Source organism: Hemicordylus capensis, chromosome 1 (genome assembly GCF_027244095.1).
Source record: "Hemicordylus capensis ecotype Gifberg chromosome 1, rHemCap1.1.pri, whole genome shotgun sequence".
NCBI lineage: Eukaryota > Metazoa > Chordata > Lepidosauria > Squamata > Cordylidae > Hemicordylus > Hemicordylus capensis.
The window spans coordinates 302,837,461-302,851,010 of record NC_069657.1 but is presented as its reverse complement, the minus strand read 5'-3'; positions in this window follow the sequence as shown (position 1 = coordinate 302,851,010).

Sequence of the window (13,550 nt, the reverse complement as noted above, 5' to 3'; positions counted from 1 at the left end):
AGCATCCTGTTTCGTACATTGGCCCACCATATGCCGCTGGAAGCCACAGACAGGAGTTGAGGGCATGCCCTGTCACCTGCCATTACAGCCCTGCAACTGGTACTCAGAGCCATCCTGCCTTTGAGGCTGGAGGTGGCCCACAGACCTCCGACTAGTAGCCATTGATAGACCTCTCCTCCATGAAGGCATCCAAACCCCTCTTCAAGCCATCCAGGTTGTTGGCTGTCACCACATCCTGTGGCAGAGCGTTCCACAAGTGGATCACACGTTGTGTGAAAAAGTACTTCTGTTTGTTGGTCCTAGACCTCCTGGCAATCAATTTCATTGAGTGACCCCTGGTTCTAGTGTTGTGTGAGAGGGAAAAGAATTTCTCTCTCTCCACTTTCTCCATACAATGCATGATTTTATAGACCTCTATCATGTCTCCCCGCAGTCGTCATTTTTCTAAACTAAAAAGCCCCAGGTGTTGTAGTCCTGCCTCATAAGAAAGGTGCTCTAGGCAGCTGATCATATTGGTTGCCCTCTTCTGTACCTTCTCCAGTTCAACCATGTCCTTTTTAAGATGTGGTGACCAGAAGTGTACGCAGTACTCCAAGTGTGGTTGCACCATAGTTTTGTATAAAGGCATTATAATGTTAGATGTTTTATTTTCAATCCCCTTTCTAATGATCCCTAGCATTGAATTTTTCTTTTTCACAGCAGCCGCACATTGAGTCGACACTTTCAACGAGCTGTCCACATTTTGCAAGGAGGTGATATTGAACAATGGCTAACAACTGAGGAAAACTCATCTCATAATGAATGACCCAGCAAAAGGTGCAGTTCCAAGTAATTATAGACCGATCACCTGCCTGCCAACCATGTTCAAATTATTAACTGGAATAATAGCAGATGCAGTGATGCAACACTTATTAACTAACAAACAGCTTCCAGTTGAACAGAAAGGAAATTGCCCGAACACCCGAGGCACAAAAGACCAGCTGCTGATTGATAAAATGATTTTAGAAAATTGCAAGAGAAGAAAAACAAATCTAAGCATTGCATGGATTGACTACAAGAAAGCCTTCAATTCATTGCCTCACACATGGATACTAAACTGTTTAGAAACAACTGGTGTCAGCAAAAACATTCAGATATTTATTTAAAAAAAGCAATGAGCATGTGGCGTTCACAGCTAACAATCAATGGTGAGACACTTGGACAGGTTAGCATTAAAAGAGGTATTTTCCAAGGGGACTCACTGTCCCCTCTGTTGTTTGTAATTGCCATGACCCCACTTTCACAAATACTAAACAAAACAGGCCTCGGATACCAAACATCTAAAACATCAAGTAAAATCAACCATCTGCTGTACATGGACGATATGAAGTTGTATGGAAAGTCCCAGTCAGAAATCGAATAAGTGCTAAGCAGTGTCTGTATATTCAGTAGCGATATAGCAATGGAGTTTGGACTAGACAAGTGTGCTACATTAATAATGAACAGAGGAAAAATAAGAAAAACAGAAGGAATAGAACTGCCCAATGGAAGCAACATCAAAAACCTGGAAGAGAAAGAACATTACAAATAGTTGGGCATTCTCCAGGCTGATAACATTGCACACACTGAAGTTAAAAGAAAAATTGGAAGTGAATACATCAGGAGAGTTAGAAAAATCCTCAAGTCCAAACTCAATGGTGGGAACACCATACACACCAGAAACACCTGGGCTATACCGGTTATCAGATACACTGCAGGAATAATAGACTGGACCCAGGCAGAGCTAGAGACGCTAGATCGTAAAACCGAGAAAATCATGACCATCAATCATGCTCCGCACCCCCGCAGTGATGTAGATAGGCTATACCGCCCTCGCAGCTCAGGTGGAAGAGGAATGCTGCAAGTCCATCAAATAGTAGGGGAGGAGAAAAGAGGCCTTGAAGAATATATCAAGGACAGTGAAGAAGTTGCACTTAAAATGGTCAATAATGAGAAACTATTCAACACCAATGAAAGAAAGCAGGTCTACAAGAAAGAACAAGTCAAGAACCGAGCAGAAAAATGGAGAAATAAGCCCCTGCATGGTCAATATTTGCACAATATAACTGGAAAATCAGACAGCACCAAGACCTGGCAATGGCTGAAGAATAGCAACTTGAAGAAAGAAACAGAGGGGTTAATACTGGCTGCACAAGAACAGGCACTAAGAACAAATGCAATAAGAGCAAAAGTCGAAAAATCGACAACAAACAGCAAGTGCTGTCTTTGTAAACAAGCAGATGAAACAGTGGACCACCTAATCAGCTGTTGTAAAAAGATCACACAGACTGACTAGAAACAAAGGCATGACAAGGCAGCAGGGATGATACACTGGAACATCTGCAAAAAATACGAGCTACCTATAGCCAAAAATTGGTGGGACCATAAAATTGAAAAAGTGGTAGAAAATGAAGATGTATGGGACTTCCGACTACAAACAAACATCTGCCACACAACACACCAGATACAAATGTAATTGAGAAGAAAAAACCCCAAGTTTAAATATTTGATATAGCAATACCAGGGGATAGCAGAATAGAAGAAAAAGAAATAGAAAAAATAACAAAATACAAAGATCTACAAATTGAAATTGAAAGGCTGTGGCAGAAAAAGACCAAAGTAATCCCAGTGGTAATTGGCGCCCTGGGTGCAGTCCCAAAAGACCTTGAAGAGCACCTCAACACCATAGGGGCCACAGAAATTACCACGAGCCAATTACAAAAAGCAGCTTTACTGGGAATAGCCTATATTCTGCGACGATATCTATAATAACAACAAAAACAACATTGGTAACAAAATTCAGCCATCCCAGGTCATTGGGAAGGACTCGATGTCTGGATAAAACAAACCAGTCAACAACACCTGTCTGACTGTGTAAACAAGAAATAATATGTATTACTTACAAGTCAAATAAGCAGAAGAAAAATAATGTAAATTTATCATACTGGTTCAAATTAATTTTTGTTTTGGTTTTTGTAGATGGTTACCTGCCTATTTACTGAGTTTGTTGTTGCTACTGTTGTTGATTTTGCCTTAGCTATGTGAGAATGGAACAATTCAGACTAAAGGAAGCAAAACATACTGACATATACACCGATTAAAATAATTCATAGGTCAACCTCCTGATTAACACTGAAGAGGCGCTGAGCGCAAAGCATCTTCACATCATTTAATAATCCAGAGTCATGCTGTTTGGGCACTCATTTGTGGGGACAACTTTTGCCAATGTCAAAGAGTGCTTTGTGGGGAAGGAGAGATGTGAAATAATCCCACCCATGTGTGTGCAGGCCTCAGGATTACTGAGCATGGTGGAGATGCTTTGCATGCAGCATTAGGATGTCAGCCATATATTTTGAGAGTATTCTGTATTCTGAAGGCCTGCCCCCTTTTTAAATAAGAAATGCGGTGGCGGAATATACTAATAATTAATATATTCTTGTGCAATAGTGACCCATGTGCCACATGGTGATAGTCCTATAAAGCTAACATGGTATGGTCTAAATATATCATCACCTCTCTAGCAGTAAAGTGAGACTCATGAACTGAATTGCTTTACAGAACAGTTCTCTTATTGTATTAGTTTCTGCAAGGCCTGGGTGTAAAATAGGGGTGTGCATGAGCTGAGTTCTGTGCACAAGTTTGGCATCAAACCAGTTTGGGTGAGGGCCAAATCAGTCTGGTGCTCTGAGGCACCACTCGTGTGGGGATCAGCAAGTGGCATCTTTAAAAGGGAGTACAGCAAGTCCTTTCCTGCTCTCTGCCACTCCATACAGCTTCCTGCTGTGGTGGCGCTTTCCCCAACAGCTTGTGTGGCACTGGCATAGCGCCAGGCATGCACATGACCTCCACATTGGGGCCACCACCACACACAGGATGTTGTGGGGAGTGCCACTGCAGCAGAAAGCTGCATGGAGTGGGGGAGAGCAGGTAAGAACCTGCTGTACTCCATTTTAAAGGTGCTGCTTGCTGCTCCCCACACCAGTGGTGCCTTGGAGTGCTGAACCAGTTCGGCCCGAGCACAAACCTGTGCATGAACCTTGGCTTGTGCACATCCCTAATGTACTATTCCTGCAACAAATATACAGTTGAGAGCAGACATGGCCAACATAAGATCTCTTACAAGGTAAGCCAATCATACTCTCTTATAGCTGATTTGCTCAAGTCTCAGAAGATCTTGTTTCAAACTCTGTCTAGACAAGCATCCTATTCATAAGTTACTCTGTTCTGTTTGGGGTAGCCAGTAAACTTGGGTTTTGCCAAATACTTCAAAAGCATTCTCAAACAAAGGAATTTAGTCCTGAAAAATGCTGGCTCAGATAAGAATAATGGCTGGAAATCTAAAATCTGCTTTACTCCAGATAAGGCTAGAGAACAATGAACAGAAGTGTCCAGTGCAGAGGAATAAAAGGAAAAAATGCCTTTAAAAATGCCTAGCTAGCTGCATATTGGTACTGATGCACTGTTACCACCGGGAATAGTAGAGAATATTTCCCTACACACTACACAGTCAAAGCTAGAAGAAAATGGTTTCAGTGATAGGAAATATCTCATTATGAATTTGGTTTTTTCTTTTCTAACTTAAGAGGGGGGAAATACTCAAATTGGAGAACATTGTTCTCAGATGGTTACTGCACTCATCTAGTTATATAATGCATATATTTGTGCACCAAAATCACAATTTTTCAGAACATAGCAAGTCATGTTCAGTAAAGAATATTTGTGCGATGCTTCATTATGCATGCGGTATGAAAAATGTTCCATACAAAAGTGCAAAAATAAATATATTTTCTTATTCAATTGAATAATATTACCAATTTATTTCAGTTTGCAGACACAATTCTGTTTGTTGCGAAACCTCCCTCCCAATGCAATAGAAACCAGGTGTGCACAACTTCTGAACCACTGAGAGATTCTAGTGGCAGACTACTGGGGAGAAGAAAGGGGAGTGCACATTTCCACCCACTCCTGGCCTATCTATTGCCACGCCATCTCAGCTCACCTTGTGCTTCGCCTCCCCCTAAGGCAGACTAGCTAGAGTGTCTACCCACCCCCTCCTCTTAATTACACTTCCTGTTCTGCTCCACTCCCAGAATCATGCTGAGGAGGGGAGGAGAGCAGAGCAGCTATTCATGCAGTGTTGGAAGGTGAGGCGAGGCAGTGGAAAACAACCAGGTGAGGGCAGAGGCGTATCTAGGGAAAATAGCGCCTAGGGCAAGCACTGAAATTGCACCCCCTGTCCAAACATCTGACACCCATCTTTCAGATAACTTTACTATACTATCAGCTGAAAAATATAAGTCAAGCTCATTAATCTTTTAAAATTTCAAAAACTATTTAGCAGTGGATGTAGCCACACCAAAAATTGCTGGAAAACTACAAATTTCAGTATGCTGGGGCTCATGAAATACCCAAATACTATGTGGAGGTGTACTTGGAAAACTAAACAGAAGTGCCTATCTAATTCTCTACTATGCATTGTAGCATCATTGTTACATAAGTTTTAAAAATAAATGGAGAATTTGGCTTTTCCCAGATACTCTGAAAATAATTAAAGGATATGCAGAATAAACTGTGTCACTGCTTGGAATATATTCTAGTATTTCAGAAAGACAGTTAAAATGAGAGAAAGAGAGCAAGAAACTCCCAGTGGGCCTTAATACTAAGGATTTCACACTGATTCAAAGACAAACTCACCATTAATAACCATATTATTAAGACACCACATTTTACTCACTTATCATAAGAAGCAAAGTAAGAGCAAATGAATACAATCCTAGCTCATAAGCTTCAGCTCAGTATTCACAAGCCTTGATTCTCTGTACATAGTGCCAAACTGAATATGTGTACAGTGACTTATATTATTATTTTTTACCTGTAGCCCCTTTGGGGCGCTTCCTATAGGCTATGGGAGGGGGGGTCTGCAAAGGTTACCTCTCCCACTGCTGGCCTCTAGGGCCTCGCAGAGACCATTTGAGCATGTGCAGTGGCTGCTGAAAACAAAATGGCTGCTGAAAACAAAATGGCCACCACCACACATGCTCAAATGGCCTCTGCGAGATCTGGCATGGCCTAGGGCCTCACAGAGGCCATTTGAGCATGTGCATTGGCCATTTTGTTTTTAGTGGCCATTTTTTTTTAAAAAAAATTTAAGAATTTGCGCCCCCTTCAAGTGGTGCCCAGGGCACATGCCCTGCCTGCCCTACCCTAGATACGCCCCTGGGTGAGGGGTGTGTGTGTAGGCAGGGGCAGAATTTGACACCCTGCCTTAGGCAATCCCAGATCTTGGGTTGGCACAGACAATACTGAACACATCCCACTCGGGCCTTGGTAAGCCTCATTTTGCTACCAGAATGACACTGCAAAAACAAGGGAGTGGTCAAGCACCTGGCTGAACACAATACATTTGGCTTGGTAGGTCATAAGTCCTCCAGGCATTCTTAAAACAACAACCCCCCCCCCCCCAACAAAGCTTTGACTAGACTTGAGCTTTACTGTGGGCAAGTGTCAGTAAGAGACATTTATTGCAAAAATGAATGATGTTATCTGAGGTAACATTTAGCAGTCCTTGAACCTTTTTTCATGAGCAGTGAGAAAGGGCTACCGGGTTTTTAGGGAGGAAACCTTAAAGAACTTATCTCCCCACAGACGATCATTCCGCCATCCCTGGGTGGGTGGATCACCCGCCCACATGAGCACCAACTGCTGCCGGCAGCTCCAAGGGTCGGGGTGTCGGGACGCATCCCTTAACCCCTAAGGGAACAAGTGCTCCCTTAACCCCATCTTTTTGCTCATGTGGCAGCCGCAGCTGCCATACTGCAGGAAACCCAGGGAGGCGAGGAGGGATTCCCATGATTCATCGTGCACTTGCATGGGTAGCTTTTCCTCCTACTTCTACAACCTGGGTAGCTTTCCCTCCTACCTTGATTCCACATAATCACTTCTACCCAGGGTTTCCTCTAACCTTGCTTCCACACAACCAAAAATTAGGAGCACATACAGCTCCCAAACCCAGGTAGAACACAGTTTTTGATTATGTGAATGACCTCATAGTGGGCCAGTTTAAATGATTATCACCTTGCTGGCCCTCAACATGTCTTCTCCTGAGGACCCTGCACAGTCACATGTATAGCAAAAAAAGCAAATAGTACCTAATGATATAGTTAAAATATTACATTATAGTTGTATTTTAACCATGCAATTAGACACAATTTGGACATTCAGCCACCATATGTTGCGGGGGGGGGGGGGGTAGGGATGGCACACGGGGTGGGGGAGAGACATGTGCATACTCACTTATCATTTTCTGCTGATGCCAGTCAGGTGACAATCATCTGGACTAGCCCGGTATGAATAATAATAATAAAAGACGATATAGTGCTTTTGATTGTTCAGTGCACTTTATATTCTAATAATCTTTCAAGAACCCCGTAAGGTAGATCAGTATTATTATTTCCACATGGTGGATGGAAACTGAGACTGAGAAAGAACAGCTTGCACCAACCAATCTACACTCACACAAAAGGCACGGTTATAGTGTAATCTATTGGAAGCAGTGGCTGGCCTCCTGTCCTGACTAATGAAGTACATGTGCAAGGAGGTGCCTTGCACCTGTAGGGATGGCCTGGGAGCCCTTCTGCAACTCCCTCATTCCTCCTGCATTAGTCCTGTTGATCCCCAGGGCTGACATTACTGAGTGCAGTTTTCTGAGGGACAACTGGGGGAAGGCACTTGTGATTTTAGTTCACAACCTGCTGGATTGTGCTGGAGCAGGCGACGTGCGAGAGCAATCTGAAAAACACAAGTGAAGTCTATCAAGAGCCAAAGCAAAACTTTAAGGTTGCATTAAGAACACCATAATTCTACTTTGCTCCAAGCATTCTCTTGGACCTATAAGGAACAAATATAGTACAGAATGGATTTATTAATTGAACGTATGATATATAGTCAAGATTTACTCATTACACACATCCATCTTTTAAGGAAAGTTCTACCTAGTTTGCCAAAATTGTAGAAGGCTGACGAATTCTCTCTCATTAGAATTAGAACCTTAAGTGTGTGTTGCTCAGGAAGTCATTTGAAACAGAAGAATACTTATGACCCAAGAGATTATTTAATTTTAAAATATTGATGTTCTCTGCTTAAACAAGTGACATTTTTCTAGGAAAGAACATTAAGAGCCTTTATTCATCAATATTTGACTTGACTGCCTGCATTTCTATTTCTATGAGCACTCTTGATATGAATGAATAGGTGAGTTAGCACTAATGCAAAAGGATACTTGGAAAGCCAGCCAATTTACTGGAATCTGGAATGGGATGGGGAAGTGGAACTGAAGACCTAGCTTCATATTGGAAGACAGCTGAGGTACCCACCCATGATGAAAATGCGTATGGAACCATAGTAATAGACAAGGGCTGCCTTCTTGATGAATGAAGCACTGGGGCACCAGTCTTGCATTCCTAACACTAAGGAATGGTCCACAACGTGTGTGGGGAACAGCCACCTCTCCCTTCCTTCTGCAGCTGCTTGCACCACCCAAAAATATGTCCCTGACACTCAGGGATATATTTGGGTGGTGCAGGCAGCTGCGGAAGGAAGGGGAGAGCTTTTGCTTAAAAAGAAGTTAGCCCTTTGAGGGCAGGAAACCATTTTGTTATAACTTTGCTATGTATGCTGTTCGGAGACCTTTTTTTGTTGAAAAGCAGTATAATAATATTTATCCTCCTCCTCCTGTGTGCCATTGCAGACTTAGTTTGGAACACAACAGTGCTGCACCAGTGCTTCATTAGTCAGGATGTTGACAATGGACTCTAACTGAGACAGTCACTATCCTCCCCAAAGAGTCATGGCCAGTACATGGACACCTACCACAACTGCAGGGACTCTCCTGGCCAGCAAACTTCTTTCACTGGCTGGAAAAGAAAGATTTTTTCTCATGGATGTGGATAAAGGAGCCAGCGTGGTGTAGTGGTTAGAGTGCTGGACTAGGACCAGGGAGACCAGAGTTCAAATCCCCATTCAGCCATTATACTTGCTGGGTGACTCTGGGCCAGTCACTTTTCTCTCAGCCTAACCTACTTCACGGGTTGTTGTGAGGAGAAACTTAAGTATGTAGTACACCGCTCTGGGCTCCTTGGAGGAAGAGCGGGATATCAAATATAAATAAATAAATAAATAAATAATGTGGCTGGCTACTTAGGAAAGGCTCTGAGGAAAGTAGGTTGTAGGCCTCCTGATCATTCCTCAGTCCAAAAGACTCTGACTCTTATCTTATGGGCAAGTATGGGGAAATGGTTCTAAAGATGACTTATAGCTGAGTGGATAGGAAAAACACCAGCTCCTTTCCAGCTAGCTCTGCCACACCTTGATCCCCTACTTCATCAAGCCCTTCTCTCTAAGGACTGCTGTTTCTTTGACCCCATTGAAACCCTCGCTTCATCAACCCATTTATTCAAGCCTCTACTGATTTTATACTCTGCACTGTAATTCCTCCTACTTTACCAGTTGATCCTCCTTTCATTTCCCTAGCCTCTGCTTTCTTGCTTCCCCTTTTTCTAGGTTGCCTACTTTGCCTAATACATTTTCTGTTTGCTTTTGAGGCATATTAGATTTTCTATTCAATTATCTTTTTAAATTATGTCTTCATACCCTGAACCCTCAAGTAGCTTGTTAATTGCAAGATAACGACTTACATGCTGCACAGAGATCGAGGCGAAAGCAAAGCATGTGTACTACTGTGAGGCACTCTTAAGCATGCCTGCATGGCTTGTGGAGGTGGGACTGCTTTGTGCCTACTAAGCAGTGTGTAATCACAGTTGCAACATTACTCCCAGCATTCCCAATGGGAATAGCATCGCAACTGCAATTACCCACTGCTTAGCAGGCATGGAGCAGCCACGTCTGTGCAAGCAGCATGGGTGCCCCACAGTAGCAAGCATCTCTCTCTCTCTTTGATCCATGGTTCTCTCTGCAAGTACCACCTTAAGTGGTGCAGCAGAGGAATGCTTGACTAACAAGCAGAAGGTTGCCAGTTCGAATCCCCGCTGGTATGTTTCCTAGGAAACACCTATATCAGACAGCAGCAATATAGGAAAATGCTGAATGGCATCATCTCATACTGCACAGGAGGAGGCAATGGTAAACCCCTCCTGTATTCTACCAAAGAAAACCACAGGGCTCTGTGGGTGCCAGGAGTCGAAATCGACTTGACTTGACTTGACTTTAATCTACTTTCTCTGCAAAATATGTAAGCTGCTGTTTTAAATCAGCAACATGGCACAGACTCTGTTGCCATTTCCTAAATCTGCAACAAGGCCAAAAGACAGGGAAGAGGATTCTTCAGTGATGGTATCCTGGCTTCTGATGTCACAAAGGAATTTGGATCTGTACAGTGATGCAGGATTCTGGTGTTTCCTTGTTGTTGCATTTCCTAGGAAGTCTGGAATATACCCTTTGCAGCATGCTCTCTGTCCCAGGAAAAAAGAGGAAGGTAGGCTCCTCAAATATGTGATGTCACAAAATGCTAGGAATGTGTATTGAAACATAGAGGCTCTTCACATGATTAGTGTGAAGAGCTGTAAGGGGGTTTGTGGGAGAGCAGGCTTAGCCCGCTCTCCTCACAGACGATCAAGAGGCAGCCCTGGGTGGCCGGATCGGCTGCCCACATGACTTCCGGCTCTGTCATGGAGCTGGCAGGGGCTGCAGGTATTGGGGCTGCACAGCCCCCGGAAGTTCCAGCTTGCCCTGCGCAAGCATGCGGGGCATCCTGGAAAGACCCCCAAGCCCGGGAGGCTGCTTGCAGCCTCTTGGTCAGGGGTCTGCTCATGTGTCGCCGTGCACCGCAGCAACACACAAGCAAAAAGATGAGGTTAATGGAGTGCTTGCTCTGTTAATCTCATCTAAGGGGAGGAGTACTTAGCGAGGTTTGCTGCTGTGAGCTGCGTGGATCCTGTTGCAGCACACGATTGCCCCAAAGTGGGCTAGGCTCCCTTAGCCCACTTTTGGGCGATCGTGAGAATAGCCTCATAGTTTAATAATGTTCTACAGCTGGGTAAGCAGGGAATCTTAAATGCTCTGTCTATCATTCCATTAGAATTTCTCCTTCCTATCCTCTATAATAAAACCCTTGGTTGTAATCCTGTGTCTTTGCTGCCCGTGTCTTTCTTGGCTGTTCTGGGCATGCGCGGAGCGCATGCCCAGAACGTCCGAGAAAGATACGGCCTCCCAGACACGGGCGAGAAAGATACGGCCCCCCAGACATGGGCGGCCATGTTGGAAAGAGTGGCGGGCCAAGAAGGAAGTACGGGGAGGGAGAAGCTGGGATTGGGGAGGGCAGAGGCGGCGGCAGCGGGTCCAGCCCGGCTGCTGCCGAAGCTGGGTGGCGGGGAAGGAGGCAGCGGCAGGGGAAGCCGGCCGAGGTGGAGGCTCCGAGAACACGTTACGGCCGAGCGGCCACGAGACTGGGCCCGCTGGTGGCGGTGGAACTGAGCCCACTGGTGGCCACTGGTGGGGAGACTGGCCCCACTGGCAGTGGTGGCTGCTGCAGGGTGACTGGGGCCAATGGTGGAGGCGGCGGGGAGAGGACTGGGCCTGGCCCATTGGCAGCGGTGGCCGCCACGGCGGGCTGGGCCCACTGGCGGCGACGGCCACCCTCGGGGAGAGAGGGAACCCACCACGGCCCGCGGCGGTGGCGGCACTCTTTACGGCGGAATTCTCCGCCCGGCCAAAGATCACGACAAAGAGAAGGAATAAAGGACACAAAAAAGACCCGGTTGTACTTCATAAATGCACTTGCAGATGTCCTATGAGTCCCCCTGCTACCTCCGCTGGGTATAACGAGAAACTACTTCACACACACGAGAAACGGGTGTGACTGTCACGCTAATGCTGCTGCGCTCCTATAAATCCTTGGGGCAGAGAGAGCCATGGCTTGCTGCGTGGAAGGGCAGAAGGTATGAGGCCCCCTCCCAAAACACTCCCAGAAACAATCCAGTGCCAACAGCTGCCTCTTTTCGGTTAATATACAATACAAAATACACAAGAGCAGCACCCCGCCCCCCCCACTAGAGCCCGTTATTTAAACGAGCTTAAAAATACTAGTAGTTTAATAATGTTCTACAGCTGGGTAAGCAAGGAATCTTAAATGCTCTGTCTGTCATTCCATTAGAATTTCTCCTTCCTATTTTTTATTGATCCCTGCTTTTTGTAGTCCACCTCTCTTGGTTCCCTTGCAACTTCTTCCTCCTTCCCCAGCTCACAAGGTGTAGGGAACTAGAAATAACTGTGGGTTTACATTCAAAAAACCACTAGAGCCTCCTAGAAAAGCTGTTTTTCATGAGAAAACATGAATTTTCACAAGTTTGAACCCTGAGGCTATTCCTAGTTTTATTTCACAAAGAAGAGCTTTGGGCTCAAAATGTGTTGGGATTATAGATACAGTACTTTCTTTTCATTAAAACTTCTCTTGTACTTTGTGTATCTTTGCTTCCCAGGTCCTGTCTCATTTTTCCTTTCCTTGGCAGTTGCTTCCTTCATGTTTGATTCCCTGAGTTATCTACTTACTCCATACCTCCTTTCTTTGCCCCCACCCCCTTGCCTTGTCCTCTTACCTAAAGTCCTAACTCCACTTACTCTTCACTTCAATTTCCAACAAGAGTGCATTCGAGGGGCAGGATGGAAATATTTTAAACAAAGAAACTATAGTCCATCCTGTGTATGAATGTGCTTTCATACACAGACCCATTGGGGTCTATTGGATCGGGGGGGGGGAGTATTTCCCCATTGTGTGGTGAAACTCCTCAATAATGTGCCCCTGATGGTTTTGCCATTTGTGTGCCATGTTTCCTGGCCTTCTGCTGCTTGTCCCGTACTCCTCTCATATCGTTGCTCTCTATACAGAGCAGAATTCACCATATGCCAGTTGAGTCTGACAGCTGATCTATCTAGGGTCAGTGTTAAGAACAACATAAGAACAGCCCTGCTGGATCACAGCTGGATCACGGCTGGATCAGGACCATCTAGTCCAGCATCCTGTTTCACACAGTGGCCCAACAGATGCCACTGGAAGGCTACAGCCGGAGTTGAGGACATGCCCTCTCTCCTGCTTTTACTCCCCTGCAACTGGTACTCAGAGGCAACCTGCTTTTGAGGGTGGAGGTGGCCTATAGCCCTCCCACACTAACAGCAGTTCTCCAACATTACAGGCAGTGTTTTTATCCAGCTCCACCTGGAGTTGTTGGGGATTGAACCTAGAACCTTCTGTATGTAAAGCAAATGTTCTACCACTTAACTGCCTGCTCCCTTTGTAACACCTTGACAATTGAATCCTTTTTTCATGGAGGCTTCTTGGTTGCAAACCTTTGGCTCCAGGTGAAGACCTTGTTATTTGCCCAGGCTTTTTAGATGTTGAATTTTATATTATTTTGATATATTTTTATTCTGCTGCTACTGTTGTATTTCGTTCTACATGGTTCTGGGTTTTTTTGTTGGTTTTTGTTTTTAACATGTTGTTAACTGCTCCAAGAGTGTGTACC